Source organism: Egretta garzetta, unplaced genomic scaffold (assembly GCF_000687185.1).
Source record: "Egretta garzetta isolate BGI_Z169 unplaced genomic scaffold, ASM68718v1 scaffold133, whole genome shotgun sequence".
Taxonomy (NCBI): Eukaryota; Metazoa; Chordata; class Aves; order Pelecaniformes; family Ardeidae; genus Egretta; species Egretta garzetta.
The window spans coordinates 2,151,470-2,174,570 of NW_009259111.1; the positions used below are offsets into that span (position 1 = coordinate 2,151,470).

The window sequence follows — 23,101 nt, forward strand, 5'->3', positions numbered from 1 at the left end:
GCTCCGTCACCCCTCGATTTACCAAACCCTGACAGCTTCTCTGTGCCAGAGTTCCCGAATGGCTTCCTTGGGCCTGCTTTTATAGAATCATAGAATGTTTTGGGTTGGAAGGGACCCCTAGAGGTCATCTAGTCCAACCCCCCTGCAGGAGCAGGGGCACTGCTAACCAGATCAGGTTGCTCAGAGCCCCGTCCAACCTGGCCTTCAATGCTTCCAGGGATGGGGCCTCCACTACCTCTCTGGGCAAGCTGTTCCAGTGTTTCACCACCCTCACTGTAAAGAATTTCTTCCTTATATCTAGTCTAAACCTACCTTGGTTTAGTTTAAAACCATTACCCCTTGTCCTGTCACTAGGTACCGTAACGGAGAGCATAAGGCATGTGTATACAGACCACTTCTCTGAAAGTTTGCAGTGTTCACTAATAAGACGTTGGACCTGCTCCAACAGTTCCATGTCCTTGTGCTGAGGGCTCCAGAGCTGGATGCAGTAGGGTTTGCCTGCGTTGTGCTTGCTGTTCAGTATTACTCAAAACCGTGCAGTGTGTCTCTTGATGTTAAGGTTCCTGTGTACAATACAAAAATTACACTACTTGAGGAAAACTGGCATTGTGGAATTTGAAATACCTGTCTTTTTCTTAGGAAAACGTGCATGTTAGCCATTTACGTGCATGTTAGCCAAAAGTTGTGGTGATTTTTAAGCCACCGATGATAAAGGCACTGCTGTACAATAGGAGGCATGTGCTGTTAATTGCCTTTTCTTCATACTTTGAGAAAACTCCCTCTTTGTTCTTCATACTCACAGGGTATGAAGAGAGCATGGGAACAAAGAAAGACAGTTGTTACAGCCATTGTTACGAATGTTTTAGGTTAGGTGAAAACCTTAGCTGCAGATAGTGCATATGGATAAATTCAGTCACAGTTACTCTTTAAAAATTTATTTTAAAAAAACCCCAAACAACACTGGCAACTTCACAAAAGCTACCTCTAAAACAGCTGTGAGAATTTTTTCACTGAATCGTGAGTTTGTGTGCAGATGCACACAGACATTTTGAAAGGTACTGTGTGACCATCAATGTTAGGTTTGTACTGTTTTCCCCCTCGCTTGTTTTTCCCGCTCTGAGGCAAACGCCAGCGCTGTTGCGACAGGGTTCTCTCTGCAGAGAGTACGTGTGTCGCACTGATCTTGCATAGACAGCCAGCGTACAAATGGGACCTCTTGCTGTGGGAGGCTGGCCCTACCTGTTCTGAAACCACCAGGCTGTGTTTCAGTCATTCCCCTTTTATCACAAGCATGTGGTTTATGAAGTTTTCATAAAGCATCCAGGCTAAGAAAGGTTATGAGCTTAAGCAGTTTAGGGTAAAAGAACCAAATTAAGGCAGTTTGGTAGGAGTAAAACAATAGCCACTGTTAATCAGATGCAGCAGACTAAAAATCCTCTTGTATTTCTTTTTTGGAAAAAAGGGTACAGGGAGTCTCAATTTTATAAAGCTAACTGACAAGCAGTGTTATGAATTAGAAAAATATTACTATGTCTTTCTTAATTACAGCTAAGATGCAAGTAAATTTCTAAATGGGTCTTTTTGCTCTCAAAATAAAGATAAAAACTACAAGTGCTTAACAAAAATTAATTGCTTACCAGAGCTCTTATTTTGGACATTGTATTTTTATATAGTTGTAACTGAAAAGCAAGTTAAAAATCACTATGAGAACTCCCCTATAGGATTGCATGACTCAAGCATTAAGACAAAAGAGAATCAACTAACACTGAATTCATATGTTTTATTTTTTATAACACTGTATTCATATGTTTTATTTTTTTAAACAAGCATCCAGCTGCTGAAGTCACAACCATTAAAGTCAAACTACTATTGTACCACCTTTTGGTTACGCAGGACCAATGACACATTTCTCTTACCACTGGAAAATTTTCTCTTCTTCCCTGGAGAAGGCTACAGTGCCATTTGGAAAAAAAAAATCTAAACAGGCCGATTTAAATTATCTAACTTGTTTCGTTATTTTTAAGCTGATTAATACAAATTCATTTGCTCTGAAATAACTTCCTTTCTTTGACATTGTTTTGTGTGCACTCACACAGGATATTGAATCATTTTATTAAGCGAGCTGAACAGCTTTCACGTTTCACTGAACTCACAGTAACTGTTCCCGTAGTCTCTGCTGTCACGCCACTCTGTAATAACTTCCCGCAGCAACAAGGGACTCCCTAAAGATCCGTTTACTCCACCTACAGCAACAGAACAACAGCCAGGTATTTCCTCTCTTTTGGCAAAAGTGTGTTAGTTTTGATAGAACGCTAAACTATGCCAAGACTCTCTATTGCTCTGTAGGCATACAGCGAGTGATGTTAGGAACCATGATTTTAGTGATAAAAAGGCAGGATTTGTAAAACTTCACATAGAAAATTGGCAAATGCTGTGTAAATGAAGAGCTTTTGGAAGCTGTATGAACTATTGTATAGGTTTATTAAATAACAACTTAAGTATTTTCCTGAGTAATCTTTTTACCTTTATTACACAGACAGAAAAAATATATTCGAAACCAAACTAACCAGATGCCCAACTATTAAAAATTTATTCTAAAGCAAACTGATTCAGGTCAGGTGACAGCAGGAAGGGAGTTCCAGCTGCTTGCCAGTGCTCCGGGCAGCACAGCTGCTGCCGTATTCCCAAGGCAGCAGCACAAGTGGATGTTGGAGGCAGGAATAATGTCCAGAAAGGGGAAATGCTTCCCATGGAAGGAAGTAATTCACTTCCTTCTGAATGCTCCTGCTGCCCTTTAGGCTTGGTATGAGCCCTCGGTAGCCAGGGCCAAAGCCAGCGGGTTTGCTGTGTATTTCTGATTACATCCCAGGGCGCTGGTGTTAAAAAACACCCAACCTATTCCCCACTGATGCATTTGAACCAAGAGTATAATATTTAAATACAGAATGAGAGAAAGGAATGAATAAGGCAAAATCAAATAGCTCTTTCAAAGATAACAAAGGCATCAAATCAGAAGGGAAGCATTTTACATATATTTTGCCCAAATATGGCAAACAGCTACTGAAATTAATGAAGTTAGTGGTTTGTCAATCATCCAAAGTTATTAGAAAATTTAATGAAGGCCTTAAATGAGAGTTTCAGTAAAACTTAGGCAATGCGTAAGCTTTATGTTGACCTCTGCACCTGAGAAAGTGTCACCCTTGCTGTATTTAATGGTGGTACAGTGGCCCGCACGAAATGATCTGATGGTTTGAGGCAGCTTCACAGGAGATAAAAATGCATGTGACAAAAGGCTACGGAAACACAGACACAGTTGATAGACACAGCAGAAACAAACAGTGCTGAGTGACCAAGGTGGTTAAACTGCTGTTTCCTCCAAGCCGTGTTATGGGACACATCAATGAGGCAATGCAGGACACGACTTCAAGTCGATTTGGCCACTGCTGTATCTGATCCATTATTAAATACCTACAAAACTATCCCCATTATCTGTACCACAGGTACTAATTTTATAACACAAATAGCTATAGGAAAGTGCATCAAATGTTTTCTTTGGTAACAGTCCTAACTCCATTATTAAGATGTGCTTGCCCAGTTCTACAGAAGGTTTGAATAAATAGAAAAAGAGGATTAAAGAAATATATAATTGTAGAGAAAAAAAAAATTGAATGACAAGCAGCAATCAATATATTACATCAAGAAATCACAGCATAAAAGACTACAGGACTGCAAAGTAAAACTAAAACTAGCCTCACATTTTAAATAATCTACTTCTAAAACATCTATGGTAGGAGAAAATAGTATTTTCTCACTTTCAGTTTCACAGTTGGCAATCCGATAATCGGGATCACTTTAGAGAAACGGATATACAATTGATAGCTCTATGAAAACATGTTCAATGCTGAGTAACGGCCAAATTAAATGTTAGGAATTATTAGGAAGAACAAAATGTAAAGTGTTACTTTGCCACCGTATAAATCCATAAGGCATCTGACACTGCTCGGACATGAATGCTGGCTGGGATTCTTGTTTCCCACCTTAAAACAATGTGGCAGTACTGAAGGCAGTGGCAAGAGTGGAAAGAACAGTTCAAATTCTGGAACAGCTTCATATAAAGACTGACAGTGGAGAGTAGAAGTCTTCAGCCTAAACAACAGATAAAGAAGGAAAGGCGACAAATGCTCATCAAATGACAACTGGCACAGAGATGCTGCGTAGATAGGACACTTCTCTCTGTCCCCCAGCACTAGTGCTGGGTGTCACTAAGAGCAGCAGGCTCAAGCAAAGGCAAGGTGGTACTTCCTGAGACATGTCATACCCATGCTGTGAAAACCTTTGCACTTGAGCACATCGTGGTCTTTTGGTCACGCATTGAGAGTAACCGGACAGATTCACAGACAAAACAACTTTTCAAGCCACGTTACAATACTGCTGATATAGTGTTTGAACTAAGTGCACCAGTGAAAAAATAGCTAACCTAAAACATGCATATACAGTCTCAAGAGAAATTAATGATACTATTTTGTTCTATGTTATGTTTCCAGTGTAGTTATAAACAGCATCTGACATCTGAGCAATGGCAGGCATTGCTCTGCAGAGATTAATATAGAGGAACTAAAAGGCAAGGCCATTATGCTTCCTCCTCTGCTGATTCACTGGAGGAAACAACATTCCACCAAGTCCCCTTTTGGCATACCACTCACTGTCAATCTATGTTAACCACTGTGTTGCTGTGTACTATACTCCTGTAGTTGCATGGAGGTTTTTTGGTAGAAGATTGGCTCTGCAGGGGTCAGTGGTAACACTCCCAGAGACTGCATGTTTTGTGCTTCCTAGGCACGAGCAGATTGCAAAAGAGGAAGACAGAAAACTGTTTTGCCAGAGTACGAGACCGACTGAAGGCAGGCAGCATCTCCATCCCCTTGGAGAAGGGGAAGGACAGGTCCCAGGGAGGTCTTGGAGGCACTCCTGTCAGATGGGCAAGTGGTTACTCGCAATTAGCAGTGCTGTTTCTGTTGAGCAAGTAGGAACGGGCATATTACTGCAACATTCAAATAGGCTACTTTAATTTCTTTGGCCTGTGTTTGATGACTCATGCAGTATAGCTTCCTGCACAAAGTAGCTGTTTATGTATAAGAATGAAAGTGTTATCAATTAATCTCAATCTTCCTCAAATAAAAAAAAAAACCACAAACCAAACATTGCTTAATATCTAGCAGTTGTTGGGAGTTTGACTGTTACTACTGGGGAAAAAAAGTGGTCAATATTAGCTTCAGGAAACTTTGTATTGTATGGCGAATGTCCATTTGATGATCAGTCACCTAGGCCAAAATGAGAGGGGGTGGATACCTTCTTCTACAGCAGAGTACAAGACCCTTTTAAAAATTACGATCAGGAGAATGAACTACAGAAGAGAGACCTTAAAACAGTCGTCTTCTTCCTTCCCCTATTAAAAGAAAAAAAAAAACAGAACACAAATTATCTTCATGTCCACTGTAGTCTACAAATACTGGAGGGCAGAAATGGCAATCCCATTTATTTCAGAACTCTTCAGTTTGATACGCTGTATTTAGCTGGACTACATTTATGCCTTGTTAGTCTCAAGTCACCATGGTTGCTAATCGTGTCACATTAAGTGCCTCATTGATTTGTGTCTTTTGATTTCAATGCCATTGATCTTAATCTCTAATGTAGAACTGGGTTTAAATAATGGCTGAAACAGCCTTATTCCAGACATACAAACATTCCAGCTTCATGTACACAGGTTGGTTTCATCAAAATAAGATTACTTAAGATTAGATTAAATTGGATATTATCATAATTCAGGACTGAGCATTCTGGCTAAGGGTTTTTTTTGAGAACTGTCTTACTCTCTCAACAACTTGAACAGTCCATATTTGGATTTAATGCAGATAATAAATTTACTTCATTAATAGATATTTTACAAGGTGAAAAGACTATTTAATTGTAGGCATTTGGGTACAACTTGGTCATATTTGATGACATTTTCATCAACTAGGTTAAGACTAAGGGCAAAAATTTGACAGCTGCTATAAACGTACATACTCAGAAGTGCTCATAGAGAAAAAAATTGTTTTGTATCTAATACTGTAAATAGGTAGAAATAACTTGTCTCTATAAATGATACCGAATTCCTCTCCTAGTCTTTTGCAAGTTCTCAGTAGAGGTGCAATCATTTCTTTCTCTACAACAGCCTTTCACTCATGTTGCCAAAGGCATTTTTTAACATTTTTTTAAACTACTGACCAATTTCAAACACTGGAATATTTTGTCGTGAAAAATGTTAGCCATGCCAAGTCTATTCCCAGCTTTTTAAAATCCATAGCTTTTGTGAGCTGACATCATTTGTCCTTTTCAGGACAGGCCTTCAGGGCAACTAACCTTGTTTGATCATCGGAGCTGGCTGGGAAAGACCAGGCAGTGCTGAAAGCAGGCAAAAATAATCCTGGTGGAAAGAGAACTGCAGAAAAAAGTCTGGATTTTTCTGTCCAGTCCTGGAACAAACAAGGGGCACAAGGTTCAACACAGTAGAGCTGTTGTAGCATATCCTGGTCATGGAAATAGCTTTTATTTGTAAGTTCTTGTTTGAGTAAAACAAAAATACATTTAGAGAGAAATTCACATGGATATTAATGCTACTTACTTCTTGGACCTGAAATTTATTTCTTTGTTCTGAGTGAGGAAGGGTTTCTCTATAATATACATTAATTGTAGAATAAAAATATATTTTGAGCTGTAAATTCCGTGTTAACCCAGAAGTTATGATTTAAACAGTGTACATAGTATTGTCTGAGTCATCAAAAGATAACTGAAGAACTAGTAACATAATTTATGGGAGCAGTACGGAATATATTATTGGAGTTTTATGAAAATCCGTTAAGCTTTAGTTCAATGAAAAAGAACGGCAGTTACTGTTTTAAGGTTCTGAGGACAAAAGATCAATTTCAGTGTTCATATAGCTGCATAAACTCTTGCAAATATATTCATTGCTACTGTTGATTCGTATTGTTGGAATTATTTTTGACTGAGTATACCTGAATCAAAACCCAAGCGTCATCAAACATCCAGCAGTGGATGTATAACATTTTGAGAGAGACATCTATGAACGATGCCCAAGTTCATGAATGAATACTGTATCAGCTATGTTAGTGATGAAGTCTTTCAAAATTTCTACCCATAAAAGAATTCAGTAGAATTGTCAGCACAGATTGGAAATAACAGAGTGATACAGAAGTAACGCCTTTGTAATCCACGAGACCACTAACGGATCCTATTTCCTTATGACAGACATTATTGTCATACTAAATTAATGGCTAGAGAAAGTATTACCTTCTTAGTTACGCATTTCTATTTGATAAATATTTTAAAATGAGTACTTATATGTAGATCACACAATACAATGTTCACAATGAGTTTGCCACTTCTATTATTGCCAAAAGTTTTCTGCTTGAAAAATGGAAATACATTCACATACAGAAATAAGTTTGCCAGAGGCTATTAAACTAAGTACTTTAAAATAAAAAAAGAAAAGAGAAGAGAGAAGACCCTAGGAATGACTTACTATTCCTAGCAAGACATTACGGATTTCTGTGACACTTCTCTTAATGGGCATTTTCAAGTTCCATGGGAGCACTAAACTTATTTTAACAATCAGTTGCTATTTAGTCAACAAATCTGGTATTTGTGGACCACACTTTTCAAAACTCAGCCCATTCTTAGAATGGAGTCATTTTTTTTGTTAGGAAAGACTACAATACAGAATTAATATGCAGGAAAAAATAGATGTTCAATTAAATTTTAGTCTTAAAAAGTCTTGCTGTCATCAGCCAGGTTTTTTTACTGTTTGCCAAATGCCCAGTTTTGCAACATGGATTTTAACAGCTTTGCTGTCATGTATATCCCTGTTTACATAGTACAAATTTTATTTGGCACTGCCATCTTTATTGCATATATTCCTAAACTAACAACAATGCAAGCAGAAATCTAAGCCTGTCCTGACAAATGTGAGAGCACTTCTGGCAGCGCAACGTCCATTCTCTGCAATCGTTCTGACAGATCACTGAGCTCAGACAGTGCATCATACATGCTTAAATTATGAACAAATTCCATTGATGTAAGGATAATTCTAAATCCAGAGTGTTTGGCACAACCCTTGGCTTCTAATCCTTGGTCCATGGAAGGATTCAGTGATGGGTCTGAAGGGCTCCAAATTAATTCCAGACTGCCTCAATATAACCCTGCTTTGAAACTAGCTAGTGAGTACCTAAAAATCTCTGCAGTAGTTATTAGCGTATCACTATATAGTCAACACATCTGCGCGTCTGTTTTTGATTTTAAGAAGTGTATATCAAATAAATTTGTGACTACAGATGTCTCATTCGCAACAGATTCTATGGCACCAAAATATTTTTTAAGCTGTGTTTATCACATCATTAAATGAACAGGAATAATTCTTCGGACAAAAGGTATTGCCAAATGGAAGATTTCATACTTGGAATAGGGAAATAAAATTAAAAAAAAAAAAAGAATATAGAGAGAATGAAACCAGAACACTATCTTTGCGTTTGCATAGAACTTTTCAACTATGTTATAATAATTAATAAAAACAGGAAGAAATTTTCCAGGTTGGGAATTGAATACATACCTTAGGATTTTGAAAAGTGACCAGTGATAGAGGCTATCAATTTTTTGTTATGCAACTTGAAATGCATTAAGGCAGTAAAATTACCAGAAAGCCCTGGGGACCTCCTCATTTCATAGTGAGCAGCGAATATGAATGGATTTGTATTTCTTTTCAATATTGTGCAAAATCACATAGGTGAAAGTTACAAAATAAGCTACTCCTGAACAGAATTCTCCTTTTATCAAATTCTGTACGCTCACTATTAACTTTACACAGTACTCTTCACGTTATTACATTATTTAGATTAGTTTCAGACAAAAATACTCTTCTTACCACTAAAGCCAAACATTAAGTTAGTTTGTTTAGAGTCTTATGCAAAACCCACTTATACGATGCAATTTGAACTATGCCCCGATAGCGCTTCCTTATCAACAATTACCAACCTTCACCCAGGTATATGGCTTGCCCTGTCATAACGTAGCTTTCTACTGAATTGGTATCAATATGTATTTCTAATGCAAGTCAGACTCATTCAGTATTTTTTCAGAGCACATTCAACCTGAGTTTTAAAATCCAGTTTCTGAGTTACAATCTTTACATCATTATCAATCTTTTTTCACTGACTTCAGTATAGCCACAGTTTTACTTAGACCTTGAACATGTAGTGGTAGTGTCAAATTTAAATCGAATTAAGGAAGTGTGTAAAATAAATATAGTTTATTTCTGTTCTTACTGAAAACTGGTGGGTATGTGTCTCTATCTCCAATTTCCATCTCATAGAATTTGGCTTGAAAATGTAAAGGATTAAGCTAGTTACTGGGTATCAGCCTGCAGCAACGTATTTGTGAATGGTCTTCTGTCTTTTGGCCCAAACCTGATTAGCTGCAAAGAAGGAAAGAAATTCAAAAATATAACAGGAATTGACAGAATAACAACTTTATTATGCACATTTGTATTTTTACAAAAGGTTTTAATAATACAGCGTTGTGCAACTGTAGCATACAAGTGAAATGATAGGACTACTTCATTGCTTAGGAGAGGTTTACCTCTCCTTTAAGAGACTTTTGAGCATTGGTATCAAATTGACCATCTTTCTCTAGTTTCTAGCCAGGGATGAACTCATTATACAATCACTTCTACAAAGTGAAGTGAATGTGAATTTCGTAGAATGTTTCTCAGCTCAGGAAATGCCATTTCTTAAGTTGCACTGCTGCACATACACATATTGCCATTTTAAGGACTTTTCTTTAAACAGTTGGTGACAGTTTTAATATATATCTAGCTTTGCATGGGCTCTTCTTCCATACTTTTTTTTTTTCTTGATGCATACCTCTTTCCAAGATTAGTGTAGTTATAAAGGGCCTGTGATGAACAGTCACAAACACTTCAAAGCTCAAGTACCATTTCTGGCCACTCAAAAAGCGTTCAGAAACAGAGGAAACAACTAAGATACTCAGATCCTACTTGAAAACTAATGCATAAAGGAGAAAAAAACATTAACAAACCCTTCAAGATACAATTACTACAGTATCAACAAAAACAAGCCACCAGCCTGGAAGTGCAGTGCTGAAACAGCTGTCAAATAGATTTGAGCTGATAGAAGAACCCAGCACCATCCAGGAAATAAAGAATTCCAGACAGTGAGGCCAAGGAAGGGAAAATTGGCTTTTCTGTGTATCACATGGTAAATTAAGTCTACTTGGCCTAATAAATTTGCCTTTCATTTGTTTTTCTATTAATTAGGGTATTTCTCTGAAGGGGAAAAAAAAGGACTTCAATAATGAAGTTGAATAGAGAATTTCAACAGAAAAGTTGAAATGATGTCAGATCTGCCTTGTGTTCATCCTTAGCTATGAGAATGATCATCATTATCCTATTTTATTTTTCAAAACAACTCTGAAGATTAGAAACAAATGCATGGTTGACATGAATGCACCTGTCTCCTTTAACAGTTGATTACAAAAGGGTCTGGAGGACACTCTGGAGTAAAAAGGATGGCATTTCCTATTCACGTCCACAGGAAGAATGGGTCTTGGTTAACCACATTCCTGTAGAAAAGTCTCCAGAACATTGTCATGGACTTTCTGCATGTGATGTGGATGCTTGAAATGACCTAATCTGTTTTCCAGCTCATTCAAGAACCCAGACAGATTGCTAGCAGAAACGTCTGATACCTGATATACTATACTTCTGGGGAGGACAGCATACCTCCTTCCAATCTCAAGTCACCCGAGGACAACTTCTAGCCAAGAAAGCAAGCATCCGCTACAAAGACCTGGAAGAATGGGTAATCAGAAGAACATTCTAATAATCTTGTTGCTCAGCCTCAGCCACAAAAAGCCTATACTTCAAAAAAAGGGTAAAACTTCACTAAACAACCAGGAGAGGAGTACACTGTTTCCTACCACTTCTGCTTGCTTCTGGTACGATGTTCCAGCTCACACCCCTTTGTGGTCTGTAATGCTCCTTCGGAATGGATGCTAAAGAATCTCTTTCTTTATAATTGTTTTATTCTCCCTGGAAACACTGGAGCCAAGAAAATTGCCTAAGAAATAAGGAGGAGGTGAAAGCACAGACTGCTGTCCCTGCTGCGTCAAGTGAGGCTTGCAGGATTGTTCTAGATGACATATGACCCTCAATAATTTGAGTGTCAAACTTCTGGCAAAAATCTTTGGGCAGTAATCTGATAAAGGTCACCAGATGGTCAAAGATCTTGTGGATATAGTTTGAGAAGCACACAAGGTAGTTCCAAATGTGGAATTGAAGTGAGGCTGAAGAGTCCAGTCTTTTATGGAGCACAAGTAACTCGGGAGTTCTTAGAAAAGTAGGCTTGGAAAGCACTTAGGAAGCACTGAGAGGAGGTGAAGATCTAGACCACAGGGAGATCTTTTCCTTAAGAACATGATAATAGCAGCAGCCTGTGTTAGGGCTCTCTGGAGAACAGGTAGTGTGATGCTGCAGGTCTGACACGCTTCTCCAATTGCCACAACAGTCATGGACCTGACCCTCTACTGAGGTCTTGCTCAGGAATCAGAGGGCCCTAAGCATGGGGTTTTGTCTTTGTCTGCAGTACAGCTCTTTCCCATCCTGACTGAAACAGGGTGTTCAAAAGCAATTCCCCAGTTGTGTTGATGGGATAATAAGCTATTCTGATACTACTTGGTCCTGAAGAACCCACAAACCTAATTAACAAATACCCCTGAAGCTAGTGCTAATGATCTCGGTGGGCAAAAAGACAAAGTTGCCCAGGGATATCAAAGCAATGGGGATGATTATCAGAGATTAAGAAACAATTGCCAAGATCAATGCACCTCTCAAAAACCCAAAGCAGAACCTAAACAAAGTAGAATAAAAATACCAGCAGTAGTTAAAACTCTCATAGCTGTAAAAAATCTGAAAATTTCGAAGTTGGGAGTCAGCTTTCCACATACCACAGGTACTGTACGAAACGAGGAATCATTTTGATTCAGCAAGACATTTAAGAGCAATAGAGTAGAAAGAGGATTGTGCTTATTGTCACACGGACATCATTCATGGGGTTGATACTTGTGCGTGCTCCTGCTGCTATCAGTAAGATTTTCTGACCTATAGTGCTAGGTACAGATAAGCTTTCAGTGTGAACATCAACACAGATCAGCTGATAAAGAGATAGAAGGGAAAAAAAGGTGGGGAAGGAGGAAAAACAGATGACAGATTTCTTATCAGAAGAAACTGGCTTTCAACTCTTGGAACATATTGTTTGCATTCCATGTCTAAAAAATTTACATTTGCCTTTGAGAACTATCTTCAGTGAGTAAGTAATTAAAAATACATGGAAAGTACCTGATTCTATAGGTTAAGGTTCATGTGAGTGAAATTTCTGCATGTCATTTTGTCACGTAAGACTAACTTCCCACGTAACTGGGAAAGCACGGCCTGACTTCACAAACATCTTGTGAAACATCATGTCCATTTATAAAAATAGCTTATATATGTTTCAGATTAACACAAACAGAAAACAAAGCTAGACCTCTCAGAAGCATGATCCCGTTCATAAAGCATTATTGCCTAAAGCCTCAGTATAAAAAATACACACTAAAGCAGCATTCTTGCCTATCCCCTCTGAGGCTCTTTTATTTTACTGGGCAGCATACAGAATCAGGCCTCTCGGCTCAAAACCTGAAAATTCCTTATTTTAATTTACATGCCACGTTAATATACTTTACAGCAATTCAATGTTTTTCTATTCAGAAATTTGTTAATTCCACCACTAGATTTGGTACAGACCTATTTGTGTAGGAGACCTGGCTGGGGAGGTAACTAAATAGGATACATCCCCAGATTGCAATCAACACCGCAAGTGCCCCATGTACATTCTAACAATTCCTAAACTACTAAGTCTATAAAGTGAGTCTGGAAAATGGTTATCTTTTTTTCTCCCTAATATATCAGAAAGCATTGAAAATTTAACAAAACATTTCCTTAAAACTGGAACGCTGTTTTCCTTCTTCCCTCCATCCCTCTCAGAACTTGCATGAAAAATGCATCAATTGTGGGAAGGGGACATGTTAATAAAAGCAAAACTAAATGGATGTGTAAAGGACAGATTCCTCACTTCCAGCATTGAAGAAAGCAAACATGCCAAGCCTGTAATATTTTAATGAATGTGGCTATTCAAGTAACTTCACAGTAAGTAGTCAAGGCCAGAACTGAAGAGCATAAGATCTTGTTTAAATCCAGCCTTTAATAGTACTACCTGACATCTGATGTTCACTTTTTAGTATAAAAGTGCCTCAGAATTAACAGCAGCAATTTGAATACATGACGTAAGCAACTGCAGTTAAAGTATGTCACTCAGCTGCTTTGGTATTTGGCTAACTTCCTGGTACATAGCTTTTTTGTCATTTTTCTAAATCAGATAATGAAAGCAGTGTGTAGTGTTTTAAATCCCAAAGGTTGCATGCATCTAGGCAATCTACGTTTAGGAAACTACTACACTGCAATAAGCCTTACAATAATTAAGTACTAAAAGCCAGAGTGGCCAGGAGTCACAAACTTTCAAACCATTATCAAGCACACACTGGTACTAAGCAGTAATTATTATGAATTTTAGGGTCTTCGTAATTAGCAGCAGTCAAAGAGAAACAGATTCCAAATCAGCAAATTTTACAAATCAGCAAGTAAGTAAACAATAACAAAGGGTAATACAGGTACACGTTCACTTCATTTCCTAATTGTACTGTTTGTTCGCTATGCTTTTTTCTCTAGCAATAGGTTGCATAATGTTCACATTTAATAAACATTCTAATTCTAGTAAAGATGACATTCTGAATAGAGCAATACAAGTAATCAGGTACATAGCACTGGTTTGTTGTAGGTCAGCGCTAGTGAATACTGTATCAGTGAAATTTATTATGCGATATCTGTTCCTCTGAAAAAACTTATTTGAATGCTAAGTAAATAGACCCCTCTGTAACTTAGTTCGTGATCAGCGTTATGCTCATAGTTATAATAAAATAAGATACATGTGTTTCGTGTAACTTGCAATTGATGTAACATTTTTTCCAAATGTAGTTGAATTCCATCAAGGTTGAACCAGACAGATTTTCAGGTCTCAAAAAACCCTCAAGATTTTTTCCCATGCTTCCATAAACTCTTAGATAATTTAAACAATCACAACAGGAATCATTGTGGAACGGTATAAATGATATTGCAAGTACATGTTAAATAAGAAATCAGTTAATGATGTAAACTTAAACGTAGTTCCTCACTGATACAGTGTTTGAGTTTGTTATATGACGCATTGGTCATTGCTACCCAGTTGTTACTAACTGAGTGTAAGTGCAAAGATATCATAATGTAAACTTCTGCATTTCATTTATCAGCTCTGGTAAAACCCATTGCTGTGTCCAGTTTGCTCTTGTTCAAGGTCTTTTCTTCTCCGGTTGTTGTTAATTCAAACACAAAAACTCCAAAGCAACAAAAGAACCCTTCTACCTGTGTTGCTTTTGTTATTGAGAGCCAATTCTTCTTCTTTCATTGCAAGAAAGGTCCAACAGGCGCACATGGCTGATTGTGTCTACTCCATTACTTTGTACCCCAGTACGCTGGACACATTTTTAGCTATAAATAAGCACATAAAACTTAATCAACTGAAGTTAATACACTTGCGTTATCTAGATTCAGAATCTATGAAATTTCCATAGCCTACCCTCACTTTTGCTTACATACTCAATTCAGACATGTTGCTAACAAGAGGGGGGAGAGGCTTTCCATGATGGGCTAGTCTTTGCTGCTTGGGTGAACCCCACAGGGATTAGCAGTGTTTTCTAAAAGGTCCTACTTTATTCTTACTCATAAAGAGTATCACCCGAGGAAAGTGAACATCTTGGAAATATTTAAGTATGTTTTCACATCCGACTGCTCTTCCTCCTCTTACTGTAACATCATGCTACCAAAGGTAACAAGCGCTAGTTTTGAGCACAAAAATAGCTGAGTTACAGATCGAGCCGCTTAGCCGTTACGCGATCTTGCGAAGCTGCTCTCTGCTTTACCTCCGTTTGTTTGACAGCTTTGACAAACTGAATGCAATCCCTCCATGTTTGTAAATAATCGTGATGTATCATTATACCACACAGAGGAGGCAGAAGCAGCGAACTCATTTACAAAACCATTTCAAGTCTTTAGCTGGTATGCAGTTTCCGACGTGGTAAATTCAGGCTCTGAGTCGGTCTTTAAGCCCAAAGCATGCAAGGGGGTACTGCTTTCAGTGAACCATGAGTGGTGAGAGGGAGCGGGAGCTTATGCCGAGATGCTCAGAGCTGGCTGACAAATTACAGCAGTTGTACGCAGTATTGATTATGAATGCTAAACAGTCCTGTTGCGCTCTATGAGGAAGAAAAGGAACTTTGAGCTAAAGAAGTAGACATAAATAGGAAAGATTACTGAAACAAGTTGTTTGAAATTGGAACACTTTCACTGCGTGTCATGACTTTCTGGACAAGATAGAAGGCTCAGGTTCTGTATGATGAACAACTTCGTCTTAGCAATTAATAAAAATAAAATTAACCTAAGAAATGCTGGTGCTGTGCTTAGGTTTTAGAGGACAGATATAAACCACATAAATGTATCATTTAAAACCAGATGGTTTCTGTCTCCTACCACAATTTATTCCTGTCTGCTTTTTTACTGAGATGAATTCCTTCTGTGGTTAGAAGGACAAAATAGTTCCACATTAATGATCTAATTAGCTTAATTGCATAATTTTGCTATTTTTTTAATCTCATGTTGAATCTCCAGAAGAAATAGTTACTCAGTCACAATTACAGCATTCTGTTGTATTTCTCCTTCTTTGGGGGGTGGGGGTGGTGAATTTGCATTGACATGCTTTGTTCACATAGACCGTCATATTAGACCATTGTTACTTTGAATGCTAAAACCAAATCAATCTCCAAACATTTTAGAAGTCAAGATAATGATATATAGCAGTTTATGATAATTTTTGAACACTTAATATTCCAGATAGTAATCTCTTTTTTATTCAAGAGGTAAGATACTGTAGATATTTCCACACATTTTCTGTCAAAGCACTATTATTCAGACATCTGCAGCCTGATACTTCAAGTCAAAGGTTTCAGTTTTATTTAATTAGGAACAAAACAAATAGTGAGTATGTTAATACCATTTTCTTCTAGGTCCAAGCTTTTACAATACTTCCCATAAGAAAGCATTAAGTATGATGAACTTCTGAATACATTAAGGTCTACAAGGATTTCATACACCTAACTGAAAGAAATAATACAGCCAAACAAAATAGTTGAGATTGTACTCAAGCTGAAACACAGGCCAGACCCTGAATAGGTGTAACTCAGCACAATGTCTTTATCGGGTTGTTTTATGCCTGCTGACAATATAATGTAATTTTAGCAATTTAACAGAATTTTAATGAATGTTAATTAACAAGGACCCGTCTTAATGATTTAGGGTCAATAAAATGGGTTTCTGAAAGATGTGGGAATGAGAGAAGCTGACTGAATAATTCAGCTCACTTTTTTTCCTCCTCTCCCTCCCAGCCCTGACTTGGGCTGATTCTGATCTTCTTCAGAATATATTTATGCATCTGATGCTCATGTGTTAAGTCAGACTTCCCTGAAAAACCAAACCAGCTCCCTCATTAGATTTAATCTTTAGCACTATTAATGAGCAGAGTCCATAAAATGCCTCTATTTCAATTCAAGACAGAAATTTCAATTAGCAAGTTAAGGACTGAATTGCCATTGGGATATTAGTATATATTTTTAAGTTTAATCCTATATCAATGAAGGTGTAGATTTTATAATAAAACATGATTCAGCATAAAGTAAACTTTTTATAGAGAGATGCTACATATAAAGAAAGCCACCTATTTTCTGTTTTATTATTAATCTTCAGTTTTGCTTATGCCATAGGATGACAATAATCAGCTTTGAAAAAGTGAAATGTGGCAAAAACTTCACATTTGACAAATTCCTGTATTTTTGTTGTCAAAAAATTAAACTATCCCACCATTCTCCAAATAAGCTCATGTAAAAAAATCAGTACCATATATAATTATACAGTTCTGTAATAGCTTAAAGCCAGAATTTTGACAGCTATTTGTTGATCTTGATAGCCCGTTATCTTTATTTTTATTAGGAAATAAGCATCCAAATTCATGGTACTTTGCAGAAAAAATTCAGCCAAAGATGTGCTCATTTATTTAAATGGATGGAGGCCCCATCCCTGGAAGCATTCAAGGCCAGGTTGGACGGGGCTCTGAGCAACCTGATCTGGTTAGCAGTGTCCCTGCTCACTGCAGGGGGGTTGGACTAGATAGCCTCTAGGGGTCCCTTCCAACCCAAAACATTCTATGATTCTCATTTTTTTTTATTTATACATTCTCTATTGCATAAAAATGTTTTAAGAAGTTATGCAATTCCATTAAAACTTTCCATAAAGCTAATATGAAGTGTTACACTATTAATGTTATTTGAAGGAATACGCAGATTGTATGTGGCCTGAGTATTTAAATCACATCAGCATCAATAGATTCTGCCTGTAAAACATAAAAAAATCATTGTCTATTGACTGTTTCACCCTTAAAGTGAGAACTAGGGTGTGAACAAAGTACATTTCAGCTGTAGAGATGCACATCATTACATGCTTATCTGGAGATGCACACATTGGTCCCTTTCAGAAGAGTCCAAGTTTGTTCAGATCAGGAGGCTGATTGCTTAGATTTAAAAAGTACAGTAGTAGAAGCATCTGGATAAGTATCAGAAGCCAGCATGCTGCTGCTTCTTTTCATAAAAACAAAAATACGAGCACCAGAAAAGACTTGAGAGACCAGATAAAGATTTGCGTCCTTCTAGTTTCTAAAGAGTTAAGTGTTTAATTAGGCTGATGCAATATTTCTGCTGCTCGTCAACTTTTCCTCAAAGTTTGTCACTGCTGAGCTACAACTTGGATCATCACACCAGTATTTTCCTTTGCCAGAAATGGGAAATGTCCTCTGACAATGGCATATCATAGCAGCTCCATCTTTCTAGTACTATCACCCACACCTTTTAAACTGACAAGTGCTATGTCCACTAGAGACATCTTATACACAGAACAACTTTTTTCCCCTACTCCTTTCCAGTTTTCTTTGCCATGTGACTGCTTTTGACAAATTAAACTAAAAGATGTCACTTGCAGTACCTTGGTCTTTGCTGCCACATGATGAAGATCAAAAAGTTGTGGCTTACCTTTGAAAGCAACTGCTTTGCTTAATGTGGAATGCAACTGGATCTCTTTCCCACGCTTAGACATGACAAATACATATACAACACCTTATTGCACGCATACCGACATCATGCATAGTGAATACACTTGCACAAGAAGCCGCTTTTACCTGTATTTTTTTCTTAATCCCCTTAGTAACTACATCTTGGTATCCTTCAGTACCTTGTTTCTATCACGTCTGGTTGCTTATGAACCACCACAGACCGCTCTAGGCCGTTAGCCCTGAAGACATACAAAAGTCTTAGCAGTTGATATCATAGCCTGATTTTAAAGGCTAGCACACTGCACACAGATAACTATGAGATCATCCAAGGAGCTCTAGTTGCTAGCTGCAGCGCGTGTTTCTACAGTTTACCAAACAGAGTAACCACAGTGTTTGCCACAAGACAAACTTAGACAGACAATACGGAATGCTGGTGTTTCTCCAAACATTCATTCAAGCTTGGTTAAGGCTTCCGATTTCCCTAAGTGAACTACACTTGTATGGGTTTTCTGGAGGTGTAGTATTTCTTTTGTTGGTTGGGGTTTTTTTGCTGATTATGGCTGTAAAAATGCCATTTCTTTATTCATTCAAGCATCTGATGTAAAACTCGTAACAAATAGTTACTGCCTGCATCATCTTAACTGTCTTTATATTAATTTAGAGATTAGTTTCTCAAACTGTAATATTCAAAGAAAAAATAATGAAAAACGTGGTATTCGGACATCAACTTCCTCATGGATATGAATGAAAGAAAAGCAGCAAATGCAGTAACTTATTAACTCACAGCTCCAACACAAGGTATGTTCTCTGTTCCCACCTTCTTTTTTTTTTTTTTTTTCCCATACACTCTATACTATACCAGTCGTCAGGTAGTAGAATATTGTTCCTGAGCAAGGCATCAATTTACGCATTCTTCAATCATACACAAGAATTTCTATGCAAATGATCCCAGATTATGACTAGAAAGTCAAGCTATTTAAACCATGTAGCTGGTTTAAATTTCTGTTTCCAATATCAAAGGATACTTTGTTTAAAGAACTTGATTACAGCTGAGGCCATTATTAAAAATGAATTTCAAACAGAACAGATGCATTTTGGCCAAGATAAAGTTCAGTCCTCGAGAAAGCTGTCAACCATATCTGAGACAATTTTGTCACAGAAATACACACTGATGTGTCTCGTAATTCCCTGAAATACCACCCTGTGAGAGTTTCAAAGTTAGGCACCCTGTTATTAATCTCTTTCCCCATGTAAAAAGGGCGAGGATGACAGGGCACAATTACATATAGTAATTAGATCTGATTATTATTACTTTGATGAATACAGTATGGAAGGCTTGAAGAGAAACTTTAGAAAGGACTTGCTAGAATTTGATTAACCTTTCTGTGCCGATACAAGAGAAAGCACACAAAATAGTTTTCTGAAGTGAAGAGCTGGGCAACTGTGTCTGAAGTTATCAAATGCATGCAAAAGTTGTCCACATGGTGAGAAACTGAGCAGAATCGCAGGACTAAATTAGGAAGAACTAATCAAATGTTTGTATTTGATGTGTCTGAAGAACAGGAAACAACACACTTTCAGGTGAAAACCACAGCAATTTTGAATGGAGCTTGTCCCTGTGCATGTGAAGATCACAGGGCACACAATCGCCAGGCCATTGACAGAAAAAAAAAAAAAAAAGAAAATCAGGCAGTGCAAACAGAAAGGAATGGTTAAAACTTAGAAATATTCAAGTGGATGTGGTAAGATTTAGACATGTTCTGGATGTGTGGGTCAAAGGAGAGCAACAGGCCAAAGAAGATGCCAAGATTACAGCCTTGAGTGAAGAGAGGCATCGTTATATTCTCTGTTCTTTCTAGTTAACTCTGTTTTGGAACAGAGAAGAGACAATGAAAACAGTAACTCAGTATTTTGAAATATTATGGCCCAGCTTTCATTTAGAAACTTACCAAATAGCAACTGAAGACATTTGTTTGTATGTCGAGGCCATGGTATCAACAGCCACTGTTACGTAGGTGCAGGTATTCTATCACATGGTGCCTTAAGAATCAACCTAAATCACTAAACTACCTATCTTCTTTTGTTAGTGAAACTGAAAGATGCCAAAAAAATTACATTACCCTGAAGTTAATTTCTTCATTCCAATTTAAATGAAACACATTTTTTTTCTGCATTTGTTTAAGGAATAGTAAATGAAAAGGTATTTATTCTAAAATTTATTCTGTCACAAGAAGAAATTTACTTAACGCTCTTCTAATTTATGATAGATGCTAAACTACTCAAACCAAGTTTTCTTTCTACTGAAATTGTTCATGCTTAGATTGTAAACTCCTCAGGACAGGGGCCTGGAATATGCTGGGAAGAGTACTGTTAGGCAACAGAGGTGCTACTAGAGAAAACCGTATTCCCATTACATTTTGGAATGAACTATGTACACATTTCTTCAGGGTGTTTTTGCAGAGACATACCACTGAAATAAAACCTAATTAATTCATTACAAATGATCTGGAAACAAATAAATAGTAAGGTGGCGAAGTACGCTGTTGATAGTAAGTTACTGAGGGTAGTAAAAATAGAGCAGGCTGAGGGAACCTGCATACAGGCTCACAATACTGAGTGCATAGGCAGGTGAAATCTAATATAGATAACCACAACGTGAACACAGAAAAAAAATCCTATCCTTACTTATAAGACTATCTAGTGGATGTAGATGTTAGTATTCAGAAAAGAGATCCTGGGATCTAGATAGTTAATGCTACGAAAACATCGTTTAATGTTTGTTCAATGTTCAACAGAACAACATTCAACAAGGCTCTGTCTATCTGCTTTCTCACTTCCCTAACAAAGCAAAACAAACAAACGACAGGAATTACAAGGAAAGAACTGGATAATGACATGAAACCCCTTATTTTGACTGCTCTTGTGTCCTGAATACTGTGCGTAACTCCTGGTCTCCACAGCTCCAAAAGCATACAGTAGTGCTCAAAAAAAAAAAATTAGTATTAACAAGAAAAAAAATCAAATAACTAGAACTCTTCCGTTTGGAAAATACAAGACTGAGGAAAGATATAAATCGTAAGTTGAAGAGAGAAGGTGACTGAAGAGCAACTGTTTATTGTTTCTACCAAAATGAGAATAGTATCAACTAAGACAGAAAGGAAACTTCAAAAAACCAAAACCGCACAATGCATAGCAATGCACAGTCAAGTTGCATTGAGCAAGGTCCTCTTCCTGTAGTACACAGCAGATGTCAAAAGCCTATGTAGACTTCAAAAAAACCGAATGATTGGGCAAATTTGGGGAAGAAAAATCTCCTGAGAACTGTTAAGAATAAAACACCACTTCTGATTCAGAAAGTGCTAAAGCCACGCATGGTTGCACTGAGGGTATTAAAGCCTCGTATGTTGTCCTATCTTTGTACTCTTCCTTAGGCACCTTCTAGTGTCCACTGCTACAGACATACCTACTCAAATATGATGTTTTAATGAAGACTACACTATCTAATTATTTCTGGAATGCATTTATTTATAGCTGAATTCAAGGGAATAAAAAAAATAAAAGGATACGCATTGCAGCCTTGAAGACATTTACATATACATTTGATGGTGGTCCAGTTGATAGCATGAACAAACAAATAACAGTAAATGTAAGCATATAATCCCCAAAGGAACTTCCCATTTTCTCTTTTGAAAACTCTTTAACACGGTTTTGTACCATCTGTACTTGCTACTAAGTGGGGCAAGTCAGGACAGAATTTCTTTTTCTTTTTTGGGAAAGAGCGTAGGAGTATTTCTAACTGAGGAAGGTGCACGACAGTATGAAAGTTCCATCAATTTGATCTGCCTTTTGAAAAACAAACCATTGCTTATTTCCATGTTCTTACCCACAAAAATTACTTCGTTTGTCACTGCATATTGTATTTTCTGTCTGTAATCATGCTGGACGATTTGTGCACGTTGCCAATTTTTAGGCCCCTATCCTGCAGCAGCGCTTCCTGGTACCCCGCAGCTTCCCCAAAGCGACGGCTACTTGAGCGCTAGTCAGGTGTAGCAAATCACAAGCAATGGCACCAAGTCATTTCAAGAATTCCTTCTTTCCATAAGCAAGAAGCGCAATCGCCAACTTACCTGATCCGATTCCTAAACCGATTTAAGTAAAGCAGTACGGTATTACGCGGAATTACCGCTCAAAGGGCATTTATTTTAAATAATGATGTGAAAATGCAGAGTTATGATCGTAATTTCAAAGTGCTAAGCAGTTACTCCTCCAGGAACAAACACACAGGACGAATGAGCAAAGGCATTGCTCAAAATCCCCTTAGCTGCCCGTTTTCCCTTACAGCAGTCTAAACACTTTTAATAATCTGGTCCAAAACTATTATTTTGATCCGTTCCAAAGGGATTACTCGTGCAAAATAATCAAACCTGGTCGAGCAATAGCGGGCTAACCTGCAACTCGGTTACCGAAGACTGAAAAAAAAAGCGCAGAAAATGACTCTAATCCATACTTACTTTTCAGGTGTTTAAAAAACAAAAACAAAACAGGGGAAGAGAGGGCTGGTCCTTAAGGGGAGAACGCTTCGATGCTCGGTGCGTGCTTTAAAGCCCGTGCGAGCAACTTTCGCGGGGCGCCCCAAAACAAGAGGCCAAGATTAAACAGAAAGTTAAACCCGCTCGGCGTCTCCCGCCCTAAGC

At 37.7% G+C, this 23,101-nt stretch overlaps 1 protein-coding gene across 1 annotated transcript in view; it reads right to left on the reverse strand.

Annotated features, from left to right (window-relative positions):
- PSMA1 (proteasome 20S subunit alpha 1) overlaps nucleotides 1-23,101 on the reverse strand; it is a 36,744-nt gene that overhangs the window by 10,120 nt on the left and 3,523 nt on the right. The gene's annotated exons all lie outside the window — the stretch shown is intronic.